At 48.0% G+C, this 22,883-nt stretch overlaps 1 protein-coding gene across 4 annotated transcripts in view; it reads left to right on the top strand.

Moving 5' to 3' along the window:
- Nucleotides 1-22,883, top strand: part of GJC2 (gap junction protein gamma 2) — a 111,903-nt gene that overhangs the window by 66,037 nt on the left and 22,983 nt on the right. The window contains exon 1 of one of the 4 annotated variants that reach the window (XM_048511675.1): nucleotides 13,299-13,417. The exons of the other annotated variants lie outside the window; for them this stretch is intronic. The gene's annotated coding sequence lies outside the window, so the exon portion shown is untranslated. Of the gene's footprint in view, nucleotides 1-13,298; nucleotides 13,418-22,883 lie in introns of those variants that run through there. 4 annotated transcript variants of the gene reach the window in all.

The following is a 22,883-nucleotide window of genomic DNA, read 5'->3' as shown; positions in this document are numbered from 1 at the left end:
GCTAATACTCAGATCAAAAATATTCCAACATTCTTTCTAGGATAACCCAGTGAAATGTGGAAGAATCAAGTAGGACTTCCTTTTCTTCTGGACAATTCTGACAATGAAACTTGTGAATTGGTTGCACAATTTTTACTGGAGGTGATGCACAATCAATAATTTATATTTTATCTTAAACCTTTGTATTTGTATACCTTTTATCTTAAACCTTTGTATTTGTATACCTTTTATCTCAGGTTTTTTAAAATTAAATAACAGCCTTTACAACTTTACAATTTCTGACGAGTTAAAATAACACCATTTAAAAATTTAGCCACCGCTTCCAACAGCTCGTAGTTGTGGCTGTTTAAAAGATATATAACCTTCTGTTTATCTGTAATGCCTTCACTTCCATGCAGGAAGGGGATTATGTGCTTCTTCCTACCTATCTCATAAAAGGGACAATCCAACAGCATATGAGATACTGTTTCCACAGAACCCATGCCACACGTGGCATTTCCTTTTATGTGGGATCTCCCAAGGCATGTCACAAGGCTAAAGGAAGAAGGCAGGGCATTACACCTAGCTACAGGTGATTGCTCTACACCAATCGGCCTCCAACCAGGAGATAAAGGTACCAATAGTAAAAAAATTAGTCTATCCATAGGTATTCCCAGAGAGATCGGGAACAGGTTTTATTAGCTTCCTCTAGCATCTGTTGAAACTCTCTGTCAAAAAAAAGTCTCCTCTTGATAGCCCCATAGACTCCTCCTGCTCTGTTAGCATTAGCAGGTCCTCCAAGGAAATGCCCAACTCATTAAGTTTGGTTTCGATTTAACTCCACCACTGGGTTGTGTGGAGGGGATGGAGCGTCCCTGGGATGTATAGTCCAGTTCATCTCGATTAAAACAAATCCTGGCCCAAAACTTGAAATGTACTGCACCAGGCCAGAGTTCTCCAGTCCGATGCTGGCTCCTTGGTTTCTTAAGCAATAAGGGCCGCATAGGGGAACAGGAATGGGGCAAGCCAAGGATTTTATACAGAAAGTATGACTGGACCTCTTTCAACCTCTCTGCTCCATGCCCCCCTATCCAGATGGTGGGATCCCATAAAGGATTTGTTGACCCACTCTTGGCATTAAATGCTCTCTAACGCTGCAGGGATGTATCCTCGGCCTTTCCCATAGAGGGAAGCTGAGTAATGGCTTGAGGTGCAATCTTCTAATTTAGCGGGCGGAGATGGCCCCATTCCTATGTAGTGTCCAGGGAGGGGCCCTATGATGGTAGGTAAGCCCTAGGTATTTATATGACTGCACCTGTTCTAAACTACTGTGGCTCTATCCACAATTGGTGGCTTCTCTCATTTAAGGGTAAATACCCACAATTTTGGATTTATCTAAGTTAAGTTGCAAATCGCTGAGTGTGTGCAGTATTCTATACAACACTCTAAAGCTCTCCTTAGTCCTGGACTCGTGAGCTGGAAAGTACAACCGCGGCCACTCAGCAAACAGAAGCAGGGGTATGGAAGCTGGAGTCCAGAGTTGGACTATGTACTCTGGGCCTCACTTAGTGTGGAAGCTAGATCATTAATAAAGAGCTTAAAGAGTGTAGGAGCCAATACGCAAACCCTTGTTTTACCCCTTTAGTAACTTGAATTTTTGGGGTTAACAACCTCCATGTTACATCTCACGTGGTAATAGGGTGTTTGTGTGCAGGATCTTAATTAATTCAAGCAACCTTGGCTCTACACCTTGGCTGCTGAGTTTCTTCCAGAGAATCTCTATTAACAGAATCAAATGCTCGGAGATCGATAAAGGCTGCATACAAGGGGCTCTTTTTCCCTCTTATATTTAGCAAGGTTATCAAGCAATCCTTAACACCATGGCAGTGGCTCGAGGGGTTGACTTTACTAATTCCCCCTTTGGAATCCAATTTGTTCCTTCCCTACATGACATTTTATTATCAACAATCCAATCAGTTAATTTCCCAAGGAGGTATTTGGCATAAAAGTTTTCCCAAGACCGAGAGAAGACTGATTGGTCTATAATTAGATGGATCTGTTAGGGTCACCCTTCTTTATATAGATAGGGATGATAATTGAGTAGCTCCACACAGTGGGAATTATGCCTGTTTGGTTAACCATGTTAAACAATCGTGCCAATATAAGGGACCACCATTCCCAAATACTTATAAAACAACTCTGGAAGAAGAGTGTCAGGACCAGCAGCTTTTACCCTCGCTTAAGTTGGCTTATAAGTTTCCCAATCTCAAGAGAGGACACGGGAGGCCAGGGGTTGTCAGGAAGGTAGAACACATGAACCAGGGGTGGAATGAGATATTCTGGCACTCCATTGTTTCCAAAAAACACTCATACCATTGTGATCTTGAGATACTAGAAGGAAGGATACTGCTATCTCTAAGCCCACCAGTGACTATTTTCCAGAATCTTCTAGAGTCGCTTGTCCTGTACTGATTGAATCAAGGAATTCCAGCAACTATCAATTGCTCCCTTGTTGATTAGTCCCAGAGGTTGCAATGCTAATTCTCATGCTTTTAACGTAAAGTAAGATGTGGGCAGGCTATCCCATTTTTGGCTTTTATAGTTTTTTGTAAATTTCCCGCAGTGAGTGTTTCTTAAGTGGCCATACAATCCTAGAGCAGAATTCCAAACTCATGTGGAGATTCTATTGGGCAAGGATACATTCTCATATGCGTTGGGACTGTTGGATTAAATCCTTAATTTTTTTGGTGATGTCATCAAATTTTAAAACCATCTCATCCGGGATGGAGCACTTAGCATATCCAACTCCGAAGCTGTTTCCAGCTCTTGAGAGCTTCGAGAAGCTGTGTAATTTTGTACTCCAATGCCTCAGACCATCTAATCTCTAGGAAGTAAGTGATTTTGGCTGAACCCACTTCCAACTGTCGGCTGGGGATGGGGAGGAGTTTTATATTTTAATATAACTGAAAGAGGCAGATGGTCACTTAAATGGTGGAATAATACCTGGAATTCACCTACATATTCAAAAAGGTTGGGGGATATTAAAATATAATCAACCACACTACTCCCCTTCCTAATGGCAAAGGTGACCTCTCCAGAGCTACTAAATTGAGTAAGTCCATTTAATATGCATAGATTGTTCTGTATGGCAAAAGAAATTAGCTCTTTCCCAGTTAAATCTGTTCAGTTAAATCTGTTCCAGTCTCTATTTTTTGTCTGTGTCTGTGTTCCCAAAAAGAGGGGTGACCGTTTCATCAGTTTGTGTGGGCTATAGCAAAATATATTTTGGTGGCAGCGAAGAGAAACAAACTAATTAATAGGAAGGTTCCTAAAACACCTGACGGGAATCCTTCCTATGGAGCAGAATATAACACCTTTACGTTACAGGGGGCGTGGCCGGGCATTCGGGGGCGGGGCATTAATAATTTCTCTGTTACTGGGAAAAAACTCTTACTGGAAAAAAATAGTTCCTAATTTCCAGCTGGTATCTTTCTGTCCATAATTTAAACTCAATGTAGCAAGTAACCCACTCTCGGGAACTGGTGAGAACCTGCTGGATCCCACCTCTGCTTGTGGGGGAGGGAAGGAGTTTGTCAGTTGCTTTGAGACTGATTAAAGGTGGAGAAAAGTGGAGTATTAAAGCCAACTCTCCTCCTCCTCCTCCTCCTCCTCCTCCTCCTCCTCCTCCTCCTTCATGGGGAGGGGAGGGGGGTAATTTGCACACAGTATCTGTGCATCAAGCTCCTAAAAGACAGGGAATGACCTTACAGTCCTCCTTCTGTGAAGAGATTCATACAACTGATTCTGCCTTCTGCTTTGACTGCTGTGTCTTCCTTCATAACCTCCCTGGAGACTTGGTTTTAGCTTCTTCAGGAGCCAAAACATGTCTTGATAACCTGGACTGATGGAGACGCAAACTAACCGGTTCCAGAGAGGAAAGGCGCATACTGTCTTCTGACCCCTTCACAAGCTGGGATCTTGCAATTCTGTGTGTGTGTCAAATTATATTGATACTAGAGTTGGAATGGGTTTTAGACAACATCTAGACCATAGGTGTCAAACTCGTGGCCCTCCAGATGTTATGGACTACAGTTCCCATCATCCCCTGCCAGCGTCATGCTGGCAGGGGATGGTGGGAACTGTAGTCCATAACATCTGGAGGGCCGCGAGTTTGACACTTGTGATCCTAGACTAACCCCTTTCTCAATGCCGAATATACCTGGAACCCGCTGGACAGCTGGATGTCTAGTCCCTACCTGAATACCTCCAGTGCGGGATAACCCACCACTCCCTTATTGATCAAGCCCAGTAACCTGCGGGGTTTCCAGATAAATTGCGTGGATCGACAAATCCCATCAGCCCCAGGAGCTGATGGGAATTGTAGTCCATGAACATCTGGAGAACCGCAGGCTGCAGACCCCTGCCCAGCCTAGATAATGCTTTCTGTTGAATAGCTCAGACTGTTTGGAAGGTTTTTCTGATGTTTAGCAGAGGTGTGGTGGTGGTTGAAAGTGCTGTTAAGTCTTAGCCGACGTCTGGTGACCCTGCAGGACTTTCAAGGCAAGAGATGTTCAAAGGTAGTTTGCCACCGCCTGCCTCTGCATATAGGAATCCTGGAATCACTTGGTGGTGTCCCATCCAAGTACTAACAAGGGCAGATCTTCCTTAACTTCCAGAATCTGATGAGATCAAGCTCGCCTGAGCCATCCAGGCAGTGGTGGGATCCAAAAATTTTAGTAACAGGTTCCCATGGTGGTGGGATTCAAACAGTGGCGTAGCGCCAATGGGGCAGGGCAGGGCACGATGGGGCCGTGGCCGGGCATTCTGGGGGCGGGGCATTAATAATTTCTCTGTTACTGTAAAAAACTCTTACCGTAAAAAAAAAGTTCCTAATTTCCAGCTGGTATCTTTCTGTCCATAATTTAAACTCATTATAGCAAGTCCTATCAGCTTCAATACTGCCCACAGAAACAACTACTTCTCCTCTAATTGACTGCCTGTCAAATACTTAATACTTTCAAATACTTAATTTTGTTTCTAGAAATCAAAAGAAGGATACTTTCCTTAAACAAGGCACTTTACCATATTTCTAAAACATGTTTTTACAACAGCCCAACAGGGAGAATTATCCCATTTTCTACCTTCGCCAACCAGCCACATAGGAAACAACAGGACTTTATGATTTTTGGACCTAATGGAATTTCTAGCGGAAAAGCAGACCCAATTAGTAACCCCCTCTCGGCACACACAAATAATTAGTAACCCACTCTCAGGAACTGTTGAGAACCTGCTGGATCCCACCTCTGCATCCAGGTCAAGGCAACTGAAATGGACCTGCTTGTAATTTAAGCTTATTAGATCTAATCTTGCTATGGGGAGCAGCAGGGAACAAATTTGTGCTCTTTTCTAATGTGACAGCCCTTCGGGCATTTCAAGAGCACGTTTCTTTCTCCCCTGAGCCTTCTCTCCTCCATGCTAAAGTTTCCCAGTTCCTGCAAGCTATCTTTAGCCCTGTCCAGAAATTAACATTTGAACAATCTGTGTGCAGCGTACACTTGGCTTTTCTTTGTACGTGCATTGAGTAATTTCTCAAGTTACACTCAACCTGTGTGCATCTGACCACGGGCTGCAAACCACAAATTTATCCACATTTTGGTTCCCGGTCACAATTGCAAAGTGAATGTGTCTATTCTTTTGTGCAAAGAAACGTATGCATGTATATGTAGGCTAAACATCGGCGCACTACGACACGCGAGCAGGCTAGTTTCAAATCAATGGGGTTTCCTTGCGGCGAAGTGCGCTAACAATTAACCCTACCATTCGCTTGTTTGCAACGAACTTTTTAATGCCGGCGTAAGCTTCTTTTTAAAAAAAATTTCTGTACGCCTGTTTTTCTGCTGCGAGAGCGAATGTCCATTGACCTCATCTGTGTCAAATCCTTTGTGCAAATGAACATCGGAGCCAGCTGTGTTGGATCAGACTAAAGGCTCTGCTAGTCCAGCATCCTGTTTCCACACAGTGGCCAACCAGAGGTCCTTGAAGGTCTACAAGCTAGGCTTGAAGGCCAGAGCCTATCACTGTTATTGCCCCCCCCCTTCAAGGATACACCCCCAGGAGTCTGTCTCATTCCCTTTTGAAGTCATCCTCACATCTCTGGAACAGTAAATGCCACAAATTAATCACAGTGACTGTAACACTAAATGCTACATGGTTAAGAGCAGTGGAATCCAGTCTGGAGAACTAGGTTTGGTTTCCTGTTCCTCCATGTGAAGCCTGCTGGGTGACCTCGGGCCAGTCACAGTTCTCTCTGATCTCTTTCAACCCCAGCTGCCTCACAAGGAGTCTGTGGTGGGGAAGGGGAGAAAAGTTGGTTGCAGGGGTGTGTCTATAGTACGGGGATAGGGTGGGATATACATTTAAATAAATAAATAAATAAACAAATAGTGCCCTAAGGTGTAGCGGTTGGTGCCCCCCCATGGCAAAAGTTAGAAACCCGCCCCCCCATCACCAAGCCTATAAGGCAGGGTTCTTCAAACTATGGCCCTCCAGATGTTCATGAACTACAATTCCCATCAGCCCTGCCACTTGGCCACGCTGGCAGGGGCTGATGGGAATTGTAGTCCATGAACATCTGGAGGGCCATAGTTTGAAGACCCCTGCTATAAGAGCTGCCGGAGTGCTGGTGGCAAACGTTCAGGGCTCTACCAGAAGGTTCGGAGTCTGGGTAGAAAGGTTGGCAGCAGGAGAGCCCTTCAGTCACAACAGAGGGCCCCGCAAAGCCAGGAGCACTGGTGGCAGCACCTCCCCACCCCCACCCCACCCCCAGCCCTTTTCTTCTCCCCTTTCCTCTCTCTATTCTAACCAGTAAACCACAGATAGGTCGCAATTCTTTAGAGCCTTGGACTGGATGCTTTCCTTCCCGAGCCCTCTCAAGTCCTTTCAAACAAGAAGAGTTGGTTTTTGTGCCCTGCCTTTTCTCAGCCTTTGAGAAGTCTCCAAGTGGTTTACAATCGCCTTCCTTTCTCTGCCCATAACAGAAACCTTGTGGGACTGAGAGAGTGCTGAGAGAACTGCGACTAGCCCTAAGGTCACTCAGCAGGCTTCATGTGAAGGAGGCAGGGAATCGAACCTGGTTCTCCAGATAAGAGTCTGCCGCTCGTGTGGAAGAGCAGAGAATCGAACCCAGTTTTCCAGATCGCAGCCTGCTACGGAGCAGCAGTGGCGTAGGAGGTTAAGAGCTCGTGTATCCAATCTGGAGGAACCGGGTTTGATTCCCAGCTCTGCCGCCTGAGCTGTGGAGGCTTATCTGGGGAATTCAGATTAGCCTGTGCACTCCCACACACGCCAGCTGGGTGACCTTGGGCTAGTCACAGCTTCTTGGAGCTCTCTCAGCCCCACCCACCTCACAGGGTGTTTGTTGTGAGGGGGGAAGGGCAAGGAGATTGTCAGCCCCTTTGAGTCTCCTGCAGGAGAGAAAGGGGGGGATATAAATCCAAACTCTTCTTCTTCTCTTCTTAACCACTAAGCCAAAGATTAACGTGTGACCCTTATGAGTGCACACGCTCTCCCGCTGAGTGATGGATCGTCCCCCGGACGCGCAATCACCTCGTTCCCGCCCAGGCCTTTCTGTCCTAATTGCTCGTTGACAACGGCCAAGAACTAAACTTCCCCGATGCAGGTGGAAAGTTAAAGGAAGATTGAAACATCACCCATAGGAAAGCAGCCTTCATTTCCTGCTTGCCTTCTGGCACATTAAGACTACAACGGCTGAGGGCTTCCAGTCCTTCCGAATGCCTTGCCTTTGACTCATTGCATGGGGATCTCAGCTACACCTAGTTCCAGCTATTGAAATGTAGGCAAGTGCGCCGTCTCACAGGAACTGACCCTGAGCTTTGTCAGTGGAAGCTGTGATGACATATCAGGCTTATTACCTATTCTTCGCTTCCAGTAGCTTTTGGAAAAAAAATGTTATTATTTTGCTGAGGCTGAAATTTCCCCGGGCTGGGACCAGCCCTGGGGAAATAGGAGCTGGTGGAACAGAGACCGATTACCCACTGTAGGGAGTTCCCCGCTCCGGCCCGAAGAGCCCCACCAGAAGGGCTCTTGCTATCCCCGCAGAAAGCGAGAAATAGGGCAAGAAGCAGGGTCATACCATCCAGGGGGACATATGGGGTCAAATCAGTGGTGGGATCCAAAAATTTTAGTAACAGGTTCCCATGGTGGTGGGATTCAAACAGTGGCGTAGCGCCAATGGGGCTGGGCGGGGCACAACGGGGGCGTGGCCGGGCATTCCATGGGCGGGGCGTTAATAATTTCTCTGTTACTTTAAAAAACTCTTACTGTAAAAAAAAAGTTCCTAATTTCCAGCTGGTATCTTTCTGTCCATAATTTAAACTCATTATAGCAAGTCCTATCGTGTACTGCCAACAGAAACAACTACTTCTCCTCTAATTGACTGCCTGTCAAATACTTAATACTTTCAAATACTTAATTTTGTTTCTAGAAATCAAAAGAAGGAGACTTTCCTTAAACAAGGAACGTTACCATCAGGAGACTGTTTGGATCCCACCACTGGAGACTGTCCCACCACTGGAGACTGTCCTTATGCTACCCCCCAAGTTTGGTGAGGTTTGGTTCTGTGAGTCCAAAGTTATGGACTCCCAAAGGGGTGCCCCATCCCCCATTGTTTCCAATGGGAGCTAATAGGAGATGGGGGCTACAGTTTTGAGGGTCCATAACTTTGGCCCCCCTGAACCAAACTGCAACAAACCTGGGGGTATCATTAGGGAAGTCTCCTGATGAGACCGTGAAAGTTTTGAGACTGTGCCTTCAGAAATGTGCCCCCCACCCCACCCCAGCCTGCAACTCCCATTGACAGCTATGCAGAAAACTAAATGAAGAACAAAGATTTTTAGTCAAATTTCTGGGATGTTCCTGAAGGGGGTGCATTTTTGATGTATCAGCACCAAAATTTCAGGGTATAATCTGGAGACTGTCTTGATGGCACCCCCCAAGTTTGGTGCAGTTTGGTTCAGGGGGTCCAAAGTTATTGGACCCTCAAAAGGGTAGCCCCCATCTCCTTAGCAAAGAATGGGGATGGGGCACCCTCTTTGAAAGTCCATAACTTTGGACTCCTTAAACCAAACCTCTCCAAACTTGGGGAGTAGCATAAGGACAGTCTCCTGATGATACGCTGAAATGTTGCTGCTGATATGTCTAAAAATGCACCCCCTGCAGGCACCAATGTTCTGGTGCAAAAAAAGTTGGTCGTGGTGGAGTGGCCGCCCATGGGGGCGGGGCATCCAACTCAGGTTTTGCCCGGGGCTAAAGTTTGCCTCGTTACGCCCCTGCCAGTGGTGCGCCTCTGGTTGCTGACTCTGGTGCTGTACAACCATCAATAACAAGACCACATCAATAACAAGACCACAACTCTACAAAATAATTGTGTAGCATGTAATGTGGACCTGGTTTGCGTGACCGAGACCTGGACGAGGGAGGGCGAAACTGTCACCCTGAAAGAATTGGCTTTGCCAAATTTTTACATACCCCACTTAGAACGGTGCCAGGGGGTTGCTGGCATGGGGCAGTCAGCCCCAGTGAAAGCAAGAAGGGTTTTGTTGAAGGTGATGTGAAAAAATACAGGAATGGGAGTGAACGGGGGGAGGGGGAGGGGGGGGAGCTGACTTGATCCCTTCCTTCCTCCATTCATAGATGCTCATTCATGAAAAAAAATAGGCCCTTGTCATTAAGGAAGGAAAAGCCAGCCATGGATTGGGGGCAGCCTTGTTTCCGTGCAAAGGCTGCCAGGCCGCCGCTGGAGGGTTTTGAGGTTTTAATCTTTGTTTTTACAGTTGCTCCTTTCATTCTCTGCTGCTTTCCCCTCTCTTTGGGCAACTTTTTAGACCTCTCAGTCTCTGCTTGGGGCCGTGTGCCCAGATGTTTTGCTGAACCTCAACTCCCAAACGGGAAAGGTCACTTTTGCCCAGAGTAATCCCCTCCTCAGCCTTGAGGCAGTTTTCCCCAAACTGATTTTGTTCTATTCATTCCAAAAAAGATTTTGGCCGTTTCCGCATGGCACAATTATACCTGGGTACAACCGGTTTCTTACAATCCAGGTCTGTTTTATCCAGTGGTGGGATCCAAACATTTTAGTAACAGGTTCCCATGGTGGTGGGATTCAAACAGTGGCGTAGCGCCAATGGGGCTGGGCGGGGCATGACAGGGCGTGGGTGGGCATTCCGGGGGCGGGGCATTCCTGGACGGGGCTGTGGCAAGGACGCAGCCGCTGCGCCGGTCCTTGGGCGGGAAACGAATGCACGCAGGCGCAGACTGCCACGCACGCCGGTGCACCTCCTGCTAGACTGCTTCAAGTTCTGCGCGCTACTGCTGAGAGGAGGGCGTAACAAAGGCAAAAATCACATGGCAAAATCACCAATTAGTAACCCCCTCTCGGCACACACAAATAATTAGTAACCTACTCTAGGAAACCTGTGAGAACCTGCTGGATCCTACCTCTGGTTTTATCCCAGTTTCTCCCTTTGCACGGCTGCCCGTTTCTGTGAAGGAATCAAGTGAAGACCAGGAGGAAATACTCCAGTTTGTTTTGCACCAGCTGGGGTCTTTGATATTTACACCACAAGCATATCTGCCAATGCGCTGTGTCCCACATTCTGATTGGCTGTTATTTTTGAGTGGCAGGTGGATGAACATCAGGTGCGGAGATCAGGGGGGCGGGGTGAGGCAGGGAGATCAGGCAGCTGGGCGGGAAAAATAAACTGGTTCTGCTCCCGTGGTGTTTGCACAGTAGTGGGTTCAACCCTGGGCCAGACCAGGATATTTCCTACACTCAACCCAGGATATTTGAACTATGCAGAAACGACCTTTGTTAAATTGGGTCTAGACCCTGTGCGGATGGGAACACATGGGTTTTCGAACCACTTGGATAGGGCCTAGGACGATAGTAGATCTCCTGAAGGATATGGCAGCTTTGGTGGGTGGGTTTATGGGATTATATCTCCACTGAGCACCCCCTCCTCCCCAAACTCTGCCCCAGGCACCCCCATCCCCAAATCTGCAGGGATTTCCCAAGCTGTGGTTGGCAACTATAATACTGCCTGCCCACATCAACCTGTATAGGGATCATCCCTGACAAGATGGCTGCCTCAGAAGGTGAGCCAGCCACAAGATGGCTGCCTCAGTTTACCTTCAATTTGGGCTGTGGTGGCAGCTGCTGCTCAAGTCACTTTTTTGAAAATCTTCATACCTGAGAAAATCTTCCGGGGCTAGTTAGAATCTTTGCTGGGCAAAAGCCTCACCTGGCCTTTGGGGGGCGCTACACAAAGTGTCGGCAGCCGCCATGCTGGGGACCCATTCTCTAGACTGTACACAACAGCCTGGCTAGGCTGCCATCACAAGTGAATAAATCTTAGTTAGTGGGTCTGAAACTTTTGCAACCCACTGCCAGGTCATGTTCAGGTTTTCCATGGTGCCCCTAAACCCTCCCCTCGTTCTTCAAAGTTAAGGTGACCAGATGGTCACCTTTGAGAACTGGGACGGGCGTCCACGCGCGTGCATGCGTGCACGGTCGCAGGAGCGCATTGCCTTTTGCAGCGCTGCCCCTGTCACAGGGCGGGAAACGGCAGCACCCCAGAAGGTTATGCTCTTGCGGCCGTGCGTGCGCGGGAGGCTGCCGCACTGCCTTGCGCCCCAGAAGGCAGTGTGGCAGCCATCCAAAAATCGGGACAATTTAAATAACCCGCAGGACACAGGACAAATTGTTTGAAGGCGGGACTGTCCCGCCAAAAGCGGGACGTCTGGTCAGCCTATTCAAAGTGTTTGTGATAAGTCACATAGGTCCCGTGGAGGCATCTGTCCTCTTAGTATGCTCAAGGGAATACATAGGTCATTTCTGCATGGTCCAAATATCCCAGGTTGAGCAAGGGAAATATCCTGGTTTGGCCAAGAAGTTTGCACGGTTCCTGATCCTAAAGCTTTTGTGAGTTAAAGCTCCCTTTCTCAAAAAGGTTTTTAAATAGTCCAGATTAATAAAGGAAGCATTATTTTCTGTGGGCAAAGGGCTTTTTTGTCAGCTGATCTAATGCAGCGTGATCTTAAAGATAGGGTGGCCAACTCTAGGTTAGGAATTCCTGGAGATGGTGGCGGGGGATGGAGTTGATGGGACTCTATGGCCCCAGCCTGCCCTCAGGTACCCGAATCCCCCCACCCCAGTTTGGCAATCTTTCCAAAATCTCCAGTGGAGCAGCAGTGGCGTAGGAGGTTAAGAGCTCATGTATCTAATCTGGAGGAACCGGGTTTGATTCCCAGCTCTGCCGCCTGAGTTGTGGAGGCTTATCTGGGGAATTCAGATTAGCCTGTGCACTCCCACACACACCAGCTCCTCCTCCTCCTCCTCCTCCTCCTCCTCCTCCTCCTCCTTCTTCTTCCTCCTCCTCCATATGATTCAGTATAGAACAGGGGTCTGCAACCTGCGGCTCTCCAAATGTTCATGGACTACAAATCCCATCAGCCCCTGCCAGCATGGCCAATTGGTTGCAGACCCCTGGTATAAAATGTGGGTGAGGGAGAGCTATTTTTGGGTTCAGGTGTGAAAACATTGAAGGCTAGGGCTGACAGCTCTGGACTGGGAAACTCCTCGTGATTGGTGGGACTGGGCTTGAGGAGGGCAGAGTGTGGAAAAGAAGGGACCTTGGTGGGGTATAATTCCATGTCAGAGTTCATCCTCCAAAGCAGTGGTGGCGAACCTTTTGGCATTCCAGATGTTATGGACTACAATTCCCATCAGCCCCTGCCAGCATGGCCAATTGACCATGCTGGCAGGGGCTGATGGGAACTGTAGTCCATAACATCTGGAGTGCCAAAGGTTTGCCACCACGGCTCTAAAGCATAGGTGTCAAACTCGCGGCCCTCCAGATGTTGTGGACTACAGTTCCCATCATCCCCTGCCAGCATCATGCTGGCAGCGGATGATGGGAACTGTAGTCCATAACATCTGGAGGGCCATGAGTTTGACACCTATGCTCCAAAGCATCCATTTTCTCCGGGGGAACTCGTCTCTGTAGCATCTCTGCTGCAATTCCAGAAGATTTCTACTTGGAAACTAGCAACCTTAGTAAATGTTCATAACAGTCTGGCCTGCGTTGCTGGAGCCCCGCCTCCTCCTATGCTCCTGGGGACCAGCAAACCCCCCCCCCTGTCCACCCCTTTTACACATGTGCAGCCCACCTTTCCTGCCGTGGGGCTGCTCAGAGACATCTATGTAAACACCTCCAGGAAGCCCCTGCCGCAGTTCCCCGGCACCCCCGCTCTCCGGTACATCCTCAGCCGTGCCAGCCGGCTGTTCGGCAAATGATCTGAGCATTGGAAGCATTTTCCATCTCCCGACCCAGAGGCGCCCTGGGCCAGCTGTTCGCAGGAGAAGGTACTGTGCCGAAAGGCAGGGAATTGGTGTTGGAGAAGGACGCATCTTCTTGACAGCCAGGCAGGAATGTTGACTAATTTTTTTAAGAACTCAAACTGCTAGGGCAGTGGTGGCGAACCTTTGGCACGGGTGCCAGAGGTGGCACTCGGAGCCCTTTCTGTGAGCACGCGCAGAGGCCCCCCCCCCCCCCCATCTAGGCTGGCCTGGGCCGCTGGGCTTGATTATAAGAATTAAACCTAAGACCTAGTTTTGGGGAAGCAGTGTAGGTAACCCTGTTAAGTACTGTTAAACCCCACTGATTTTCATGCGAAGAACTAAAGCGTGATCCTTTACCTGGGAGTAAGCTCGGTTGCTGACAATGGGGCTTGCTTCAGAGCAAACCCTTGTAGGGTCGTGATTCACCCGTTGGAAGACTTGCACGGTTGCTTCAAAGCAAAGCCACCGACTACCACCAAGCTTACTCCCGAGTAACGCACTCCTCGGAGCCAACCGTTTTTTCTGCACTAAAACCTCAGTATTCAGGTTAAATTGCCGTGTTGGCACTTTGCGATAAATCAGTGGGTTTTGGGTTGCAATTTGGGCACTCGGTCTCGAGAAGGTTCGCCATCACTGTGCTAGGGAGAGTAATGTGTGTGTATGTGTGTAGGTAAAGTTGCAGCCAGCTAGTGATGACCTGTAGGATTTTCAAGACAAGAGACAAGCAGAGGTAGTTTGCCTTGAGTGTCCCATCCAAGTCCTAACTCCAGGTCTGATGAGATCAGGCTGTTCGGATACTGGATGCTAGTACTGTCCTAGCTGAACCCGTAGAAACAAGAAGAGAGCAAAGAGTTTGGATGTTCCCCTTTCTCTCCTGTAAGAAGACTCCAAGCATCCTGCCAACGTCTTTCTCTTCCTCTGCCCTCAACAGACACCTTGTGAGGCAGATGGGGCCGAGAGTTCTGAGAGAACTGTGACTAGCCCCAGGTCACCCCAGCAGGCTTCATGTGTAGGAGTGGGGAAACACATCCAGCTCACCAGATAAGACTCCGCCACTCATAATGTGGAGGAGTAGGGAATCAAAGTCGGTTCTCCAGATCAGAGTCCACCTGCTCTTAATTATTGTACCATGCTCGCTCTTCTGTATTAGTGTTGTTGTTGTTATTACTCTGTGTTCGTGTAGTTATTGCTGCTGCTGTTATTCTGTCATCAAGTCACGACTGACTCACAGTGACCCTTTATGGGGTTTTGAAGGCAGGGCACTTTCTGTGGTGGTTTGCCATTGCCTGCCTCCACGTAGCTATCTTGGACTTCCTTGGTGGTCTGCCATCACCAGGGCTGACCCTGCTGACCTTCCAATAACTTCCAGTCTGGGCTATTTAGACTGCTATTAAGAGTGAGCTTTTTGTTATTGCTTTCTGCTAGCATGGTACAGTGTTTAAAAAAGTAGGGCTAAGATCTTGGAAACCCAGATTCAAATCCCCACTCTGCCATGCAAGCTTTCTGGGTGATCTGGGGCCAGTCACAGTCTCAGCGTAACCTACCTGAAAGTGTTGTTGTAAAGATAAAAGGTGAAAAGGAGAACAGTATAAACCATTGTGAGTCCCCATTGGGTAGAATGCGGGTATAAATAAAGCAGACAGACGGACAGACAGACAGACAGACAGACAGACAGACAGACAGACAATAGATAGATAGACAGACAGACAGACAGACAGACAGACAATAGATAGATAGACAGACAGACAGACAGAAAGACAGACAGACAGACAGACAGACAGACAGACAGACAGATGACAGACGGACGGACGGACGGACGGACGGACGGACGGACGGACGGACGGATAGAGTGGACGGATAGAGTGGATGGATGGATAGATGGATGGATGGATGGATGGATGGATGGATGGATGGATGGATGGATAGATGGATTGATTGAGTACAAACCTAGGAGATTTTTCCAAAACTCAGGCCCAAGGTCACCCAGCTGGCACGTGTTGGAGTACACAAGCTAATCTGGTTCACCAGATAAGCCTCCACAGCTCAAGTGGCAGAGCAGGGAATCAAACCCGGTTCTCCAGGTTAGAACGCACCTGCTCTTAACCACACTACACCATGCTGGCTCTTGTACCATTTGCCTCTTGCATGAAGGCATTGAGTCTGTACATCCTCTAAAAAGGGATGTCTGTGTTGAAATCTCTTGTTTTTCATCTGGTTCTGGATGGCCCAGGCTAGCTTGACCTTACCAGATTTCAAACGCTAAGCAGGGCGGGTCCTGGGTAGTACTTAGACGGAAGACCACCAAGGGGGTCTAGGGTTTCCAGTGGCAAACTGCCTTGTTCATCTCTTGCCCTGAAAACCCTTTGAGGCTGCAACTTGGTGGTCCTTTTCATGGCCCCACACCTGGGCATTTAATTGCTAGAACGTCTAATTATACTGTTTCTGCTCGTGGTTAAGGGAGCCAAAGGAACGAATGTAGGGCCAAACCCAGCCTGAATCCCCTTAGACAGCTTTCCTTAGAGATCAGACACCGGAATGCTTTCGAATGCATCTATAGTTTGTGCGATAAAATAAAGCAAGCCGCTGAGTCAGATGGGAGAGGCTGCCCCGTGATTGATCTCCTGACATTAAAAACTAAAAAAGAAACCCCACTAAGAACACTGCGTGTTCAGTCTGAGCAGCAAATCAACACTGCAGCCTCCGGGAAAAAGCGGGGGGGGGGGGGGGCGGGCATCGATCCCTAGCTTAAAACCTGCCCCCAAAAGTTGACAAAAAAGTATCCTTGTACCAATTATCCTGGCACCAATTGTACCAGACCAGGTGCTCAGGAGCAGCAGCAGCAGAAGGCCATTGCTTTCACCTCCTGCATGTGAGCTCCCAAAGGCACCTGGTGGGCCACTGCGAGTAGCAGAGTGCTGGACTAGATGGACTCTGGTCTGATCCAGCAGGCTCTTTCTTATGTTCTTAAGGCCATTGCTTTCACCTCCTGCATGTGAGCTCCCAAAGGCACCTGGTGGGCCACTGCAAGTAGCAGAGTGCTGGACTAGATGGACTCTGGTCTGATCCAGCAGGCTCTTTCTTATGTTCTTAATTATAAACTGATGATCTATGGACTGATTGGCAGGTTGTATCCTGGCCATGGTTTCTGCTGAGGAAAGCTTCCATAACTGAGAGATCCTTGAGAGAAGAGGGTAATGTTTATGCCTCTTCTACATGTGCCAGCCTACACATGCATCTTGGATTTGGTCTGGCACAAGCCGTGAAGGCATAGCAAGATCACTACCCCCCACGTGGGCAAGAAAGAGCTTTGAGTCAGCAAGCAGAGTTGCCAAATTCCCATGCGGTTGGCTGACGATTTCCCACTATTATAAAACTGGTCTCCAGGTGGCAGAGGTAAACTCACCTGGAGAAAACGGCTACTTTGGAAAGTAGGGTCTATTTGTTTGTTTGTTTGTTTGTTTATTGTTTAGTTTTATATACCGCCCTATCCCCGAGGGGCTCTGGGCGGTGTACAACAATGTTAAATCACAATTCAGTTAAATACAATCAAAACTAAACAATTAAATTCCAATATAAATAAATTACTAAATCCCCATTAAAACAGTGGTTAATACAAGGTTTAAAATCGAAATCCCATTTTAAAACCCTCCCTAAATGGGAAGACTGCTGGCTCCATCAATAAAAGATGTAAACAGAAACAGGGATGGGGGAGGGGGGGGGGCGTCTATACCTTTCAGAGCCAGTGTGGCGTAGTAGTTAAGAGCAGGTTCACTCTAGTCTGGAGAACCTGGGTTTCATTCCCCGCTCTGCCACTTGAGCTGTGGAGGCTTATCTGGTGAACTTGATTAGCTTGTGCACTCCAACACATGCCAGCTGGGTGACCTTGGGCTAGTCACAGTTTTTCTGAGCTCTCTCAGCCCCACCCACCTCACAGGGTGTTTGTTTGTTGTGGGAGGCGGGGGGGAATGGAAAGGAGATTATAAGCCCCTTTGAGTCTCCGTACAGGAGAGAAAGGCGAGGTATAAATCAAATTAACTCCTCTTCCTCCTCCTCCTCCTCCTCCTCCTCTTCTTCTTCTTCTTCTTCTTCTTCTTCTTCTTCTTCTTCTTCTTCTTCTTCTTCTTCTTCTTCTTCTTCTTCTTCTTCTTCTTCCCTTCCCTAGCTGTCAGCTAGCTGTCTGCCGTGTGTCAGTCATTCCTAAGAGACAGATTTGAGTCCAGTAGTAGCCCCATAGAATTTTTCGGGGCGTAAGCTTTTCGAGAATCAAATCCCCCTTCATGAGATAGCTTCTACTCCAATATCTTGTGGTCTCTTAAGTGCTCCAATCTAACCCTTCTACTGCAGACGGGCACAAATACCCTTTGAAACTATTCTCAAGGGTATTAACATATATGTTAATCTGCTGCCTAAATATAGTTCTGTTCAAGTTGGCAAATAGAATGGGAAAACCAAGACGCATAGCTGGTTTAAAAGTCAGAGGAGGTTTTTGTAGCAGTGTTGTACACGAGGTGGAACTGAGAAGGGAAGTGAATTAGATCTAATCTGCTGTTTATATTCTTTATTCTCTTATTCTGATGTTTAGCTGTTCTTTTAAATGTCACTATATGGGTTGTTAGTAATTTTAAGGGGGACAAAGGTTGACCCAGAGGTGGGATGCAGCCTATTCGCACCTATTCGGTAGAACCGGTTATTAAAATTTTCTCAGTTTGGAGAACCGGTTGTTAATGATTAACTCCACTAAAGACAAGGGGGTAATCTCTGTCCCTGGGTACAACAAATCTCGTCAAGTGGGAAATGCAAAATCACCCCCAGGACCCCCTGCGGCCCCCCTTCCCCCCATGGCACCCCATCTCATCCCATCCCATCCCATCCCACCCCTACCCCCCACCCCACGGCGCCCACCCCCCACACACTTACCTTCATTTCAGAGCGAGATGGGAATTGGCAAACAATCCCTAACTTGTCTCTTTTCTGCAGCCAATAGTTTTTGCCCTGAACAAAAATGGCTACAGTAATAGCCAAGTAAAAGGGAACAGCCCCACCCAGGAATGCCCCCAGAATTCCCGGCCACGCCCACGTCGTGCCCCACCCAGCCCCATTGGCACTACGCCACTGTTTGAATCCCACCACCATCGGCACCTGTTATTAAAATTTTGGATCCCACCACTGGGTTGACCCAAAGTATTTTCTTCTCTGATTTCTTTTCTATGTAGGGTGGCAGGTCCACCATCTTTGTATTTGTTCTGCATTATAAAATTCTGTGTGTGTGTGTGTGTTAAAAAATGAATACGCCTGGTCAAATAGCTCATGCACCATATGCGGCTTGCAAAGGTCAGAGATCAGCAGGGCCTCCTTCCGCTCTGAACGCCTGTCTTCCCAAAGGGTTGGCTTCCCTTTCCCACAGATGCTCAGCAGAAAAATCTTTCCATCGCTTTGTTCCCTTTGCTTCTCCGCTTCCTTTTCTCCACGATTGTCCGGCTTCCTGCTCCGACGGAGGTGACCTTCCCTCCCGGTCACTCCTTTCACAGGTGCTGCCGCCCCCTCCCTTGCACCCAGGGCAGGTAGCCTTCACGATGCCAAACGGGGCCTCCCTTTCCCCTCTTCTCCCCAGTATTGAAACTCTTCCGCCCAGTGCAATTCTGTGATTCATCAATAAGTGTCTAGTGTCTAGATCAGGGGTCTTCAAACTATGGCCCCCCAGATGTTCATGAACTACAATTCCCATCAGTCCTGCCACTTGGCCTTGCTGGCAGAGGCTGATGGGAATTGTAGCCCATGAACATCTGGAGGGCCATAGTTTGAAGACCCCTGGTCTAGATCGAGGGAAGTAATTGCAATTCTTCTCAGCATTGGTCAGACCTCCCCTACAGTATTGTGTTCAGTTCTGGGCACTGCAGTGTAAGAAGGCTATTGACAAGCTGGATCGGGTCCAGAGGAGGGCTACCAGGCAGTGGTAGGATTCAAATAATTTAACAATCAGTTCTGAAAGGACTCAGTGGTGAGATTACAACCAGTTACATAAGAACATAAGAACATAAGAACAAGCCAGCTGGATCAGACCAGAGTCCATCTAGTCCAGCTCTCTGCTACTCTCAGTGGCCCACCAGGTGCCTTTGGGAGCTCACGTGCAGGAGGTGAAAGCAATGGCCTTCTGCTGCTGCTGCTGCTCCCGAGCACCTGGTCTGTTAAGGCATTTGCAATCTCAGATCAAAGAGGATCAAGATTGGTAGCCATAAATCAACTTCATAGATCTATCCAAGCCCCTTTTAAAGCTATCCAGGTTAGTGGCCATCACCACCTCCTTCTCTGAACTAGACAAAAAATTAGCTACCGGTTCTACTGAACTGGTGCGAACAGGCTGAATTCCACCACTGGAGCTAGGGATGTTTAGTCTGGAGAAGCGAAAGTTAAGGGTGGGGGGGGCGCATGATAGCTATGTTTAAATATGTGAAGGGATGCCATGTCAAAGAGGGAGCAAGCTTATTTTCTGCTGCTCCAGAGACTAGGACACGGAGTAATTAATTCAAGGTGCAGGAAAAGAGATTCCACCTAAATATCAGGAAGAACTTTCTGACTGTCAGTGGAATTCACTGCCTCGGAGAGTGGTGGAGTCTCCTTCTTTGGCGGTTTTTAAAGAGAGACTGGATGAACATATGTCGGGAGTGCTTTGATGGTGTGTTCCTGCATGGCAGGGGGTTGGACTGGATGGCCCTTGGGGGTCTCTTCCAACTCGATGATTCTATGATTCTGAACTCCATTGGGAGCAATCTGCAAAGGGGAACAGGAGTCAAAGGCAAGGTAGCTCTTTGCAGGGACCCCCTTCTGCCCAGAAGCCTCTCCCATAGTAAAGACTCTGGCCCTGCGTCTTTCAAAAGATGGGAAAGCGAGAAAACGTGGAGGTGAAGAAAATAGAAACTCTGACCACATCCTGTTGTGTAGGTTTCTGGAACCGTGGTCGGTTTGCCAGGGAGGGAATGCCAATTAAGCATAGATGTAGAAGCAATCAGTGATGCCGATTTTATTTCTCTGTTTTTCTGCAGCCGCCTCAGGAAAGGGAAACCAATTTTGAAAAGGGTCTGATTACTTAACGTGGCTTCCCCCGATCCCTCTGACTTTTGAACTCTAACTGTGCTGTTTTTGGAAAGGGAACAGACAAAAAAACTGGGGGGGAGGGAATTAAGGAGTTTGCTAACAATTAAAGAGTTTGCCATCAATGTAACAGCGCACTTTAGCGTGTCACGTTATCACTGCTAATGTGTACTGGAAAGCTGTCCTCTTGTTCACAGGGAACCAATGCGATTCTGAGCTGTATCAAAAGGAGTATAGTGTCTAGGAGCAGCAGTGGCGTAGGAGGTTAAGATAAGGTGACCAGATTTTTACTATTGAAAAGCGGGGCGGCCGTGCGTGCGCACGCGCATGCGGCCACATGAGCACACTGCCTTTTGCGGCGGCACTCCCCGGTCAGGAAACAGGGAAGCGCCCCAGAAGGCACTGCGGCAGTGCGCACGCGGCCGCAGGAGCACATTGCCTAATCGGGACAATGTCAAAGCCCGGCGGGACGCGGGACACATTGTGCAAAAGTGTGAGTGTCCCGCGAAAATCGGGACGGCTGGTCACCTTAGGTTAAGAGCTTGTGTATCTAATCTGGAGGAACTGAGTTTGATACAGGGTGTTTGTTGTGAGGGGGGAAGGGCAAGGAGATTGTAAGCCCCTTTGAGTCTCCTACAGGAGAGAAAGGGGGGATATAAATCCAAACTCTTCTTCTTCTTAGATGGAGAGAGGTAATTGTACCTCTCTATTCTGCATTGGTTACACATCACCTGGAATATTGTGTACAGTTCTGGGCACCGCAATTCAAGAAGGATATTGACAAGCTGGAACAGGTCCAGGGGAGGGTAACCAATATGGTCCAAGGCAGTGGCAGGATTCAAATAATTTAACAACCGATTCCGGTGGTGGGATTCAAATAATTTAACAAACGTTTGTTTACAAGCACCATTTTCACAACCGGTTCTGCCGAAGTGGTGCGAAGCTGCTGAATCCCACCACTGGTCAAAGGGTTTGGAATCCATGCCCTACAAGGGGAGACTTAGGGAGCTGGGTATGTTTAGTTGGGTGAAGGGAAGGTTAAGAGGTGACATGATAGCCATGTTTAGATATTTGAAGGGATGCCATGTCGAAGAGGGAGCAAGCTTGTTTTCTGCTGCTCCAGAGACCAGGACCAGGAGTAGTGGGTTCGAGGTGCAGGAAAAGAGATTCCACCTAAACATCAGGAAGAACTTCTGACCGTCAGGGCTGTTCGACAGTGGAATGCACTACCTCGGAGTGTGGTGGAGTCTACTACTTTGGAGGTTTTTAAAGAGAGGCTGGATGGCCACCTGTCAGGAGTGCTTTGATTATGTGTTCCTGCATGGCAGGGGGTTGGACTTGATAGTCCCTGGGGTCTCTTCCAACTCTATGATTCTATAATTCTATGAACCCTTTTAGATTGGAATGGCTGTGAAAAATGCCCAAAGAGAACAAGAGATGGGGCAAGGTTCCAAGCACCCAGCCATTTCCTGCGAGCGCAGATGCACTGGTGCGTGCAAAGATTCACAGTTAGGTTTCCAAAGGGGAACATCAAAGTGTGGGTTGGAGATCCAATTGTGGTCTCAGTTGAGGAGATGAACGGGTTCTTAACATTGGGGATCCCTGTCAGAAGCTTTTCTTTATGGGACTTTTTTCTTCCAGCAGTTTGCAAGCTCATTGTTCCATTTCCCAACAGTTTGTGAATTACTTCACCTACTCCTCTAATGTTTATTAAAAATGCACCATGGAATTTAAGGCCGGAGGGCATCGATTGCCCATTTTTCATTTTATCTCCTGGCTGGAATTTCAGTCTCCAAAAAAAATATTACAAACTATGCCATTGGCTGCAATAATGCTCTGAATAATCATAGATCGCAGCGCAGAGATACAACGCACATTTAATGTATAGGATGGTGTCAGTGGTGGGATCCAAACATTTTAGTAACAGGTTCCCATGGTGGTGGGATTCAAACTGTGGTGTAGCACCAATGGGGCTCGTAAAGGGCGGTGACCTGGGTGGGCATTCCTGGGCTGGCTGTGGGTAAGGACGAGTTGCCGCGCTCGGGTCCATGGCTGGAACGTAATGCATCTAGGCTTAGGCTGCCACGCACGCCAGTGCACCTCCTGCTAGACTGCTTCAAGTTCTGCTGCTGGAGAGAGGTGTAAATCTATACCAAAAATCAATGGCAAAATCTCACCAATTAGTAACCCCCTCTCGGCACACACAAATAATTAGTAACCTACTCTCGGGAACCTGTGAGAACCTGCTGGATCCCACCTTTGGATGGTGTAGTGCTTAAGAGCTCTCCTACACTTGAAGCTTGCTGGATGACCTTGGGCTTGTCACAGTTCTCTTCAAACTCTCTCAGTCCCACTTTCCTCACAAAGTGTCTGTTGTGGGAAGAAGAAGGGGAAAGTAGTT

Source organism: Sphaerodactylus townsendi, linkage group LG11, assembly GCF_021028975.2.
Source record: "Sphaerodactylus townsendi isolate TG3544 linkage group LG11, MPM_Stown_v2.3, whole genome shotgun sequence".
Lineage (NCBI taxonomy): Eukaryota > Metazoa > Chordata > Lepidosauria > Squamata > Sphaerodactylidae > Sphaerodactylus > Sphaerodactylus townsendi.
The sequence above is the reverse complement of the archived record's forward strand: the minus strand, read 5'-3'. Positions and strand labels throughout refer to the sequence as shown.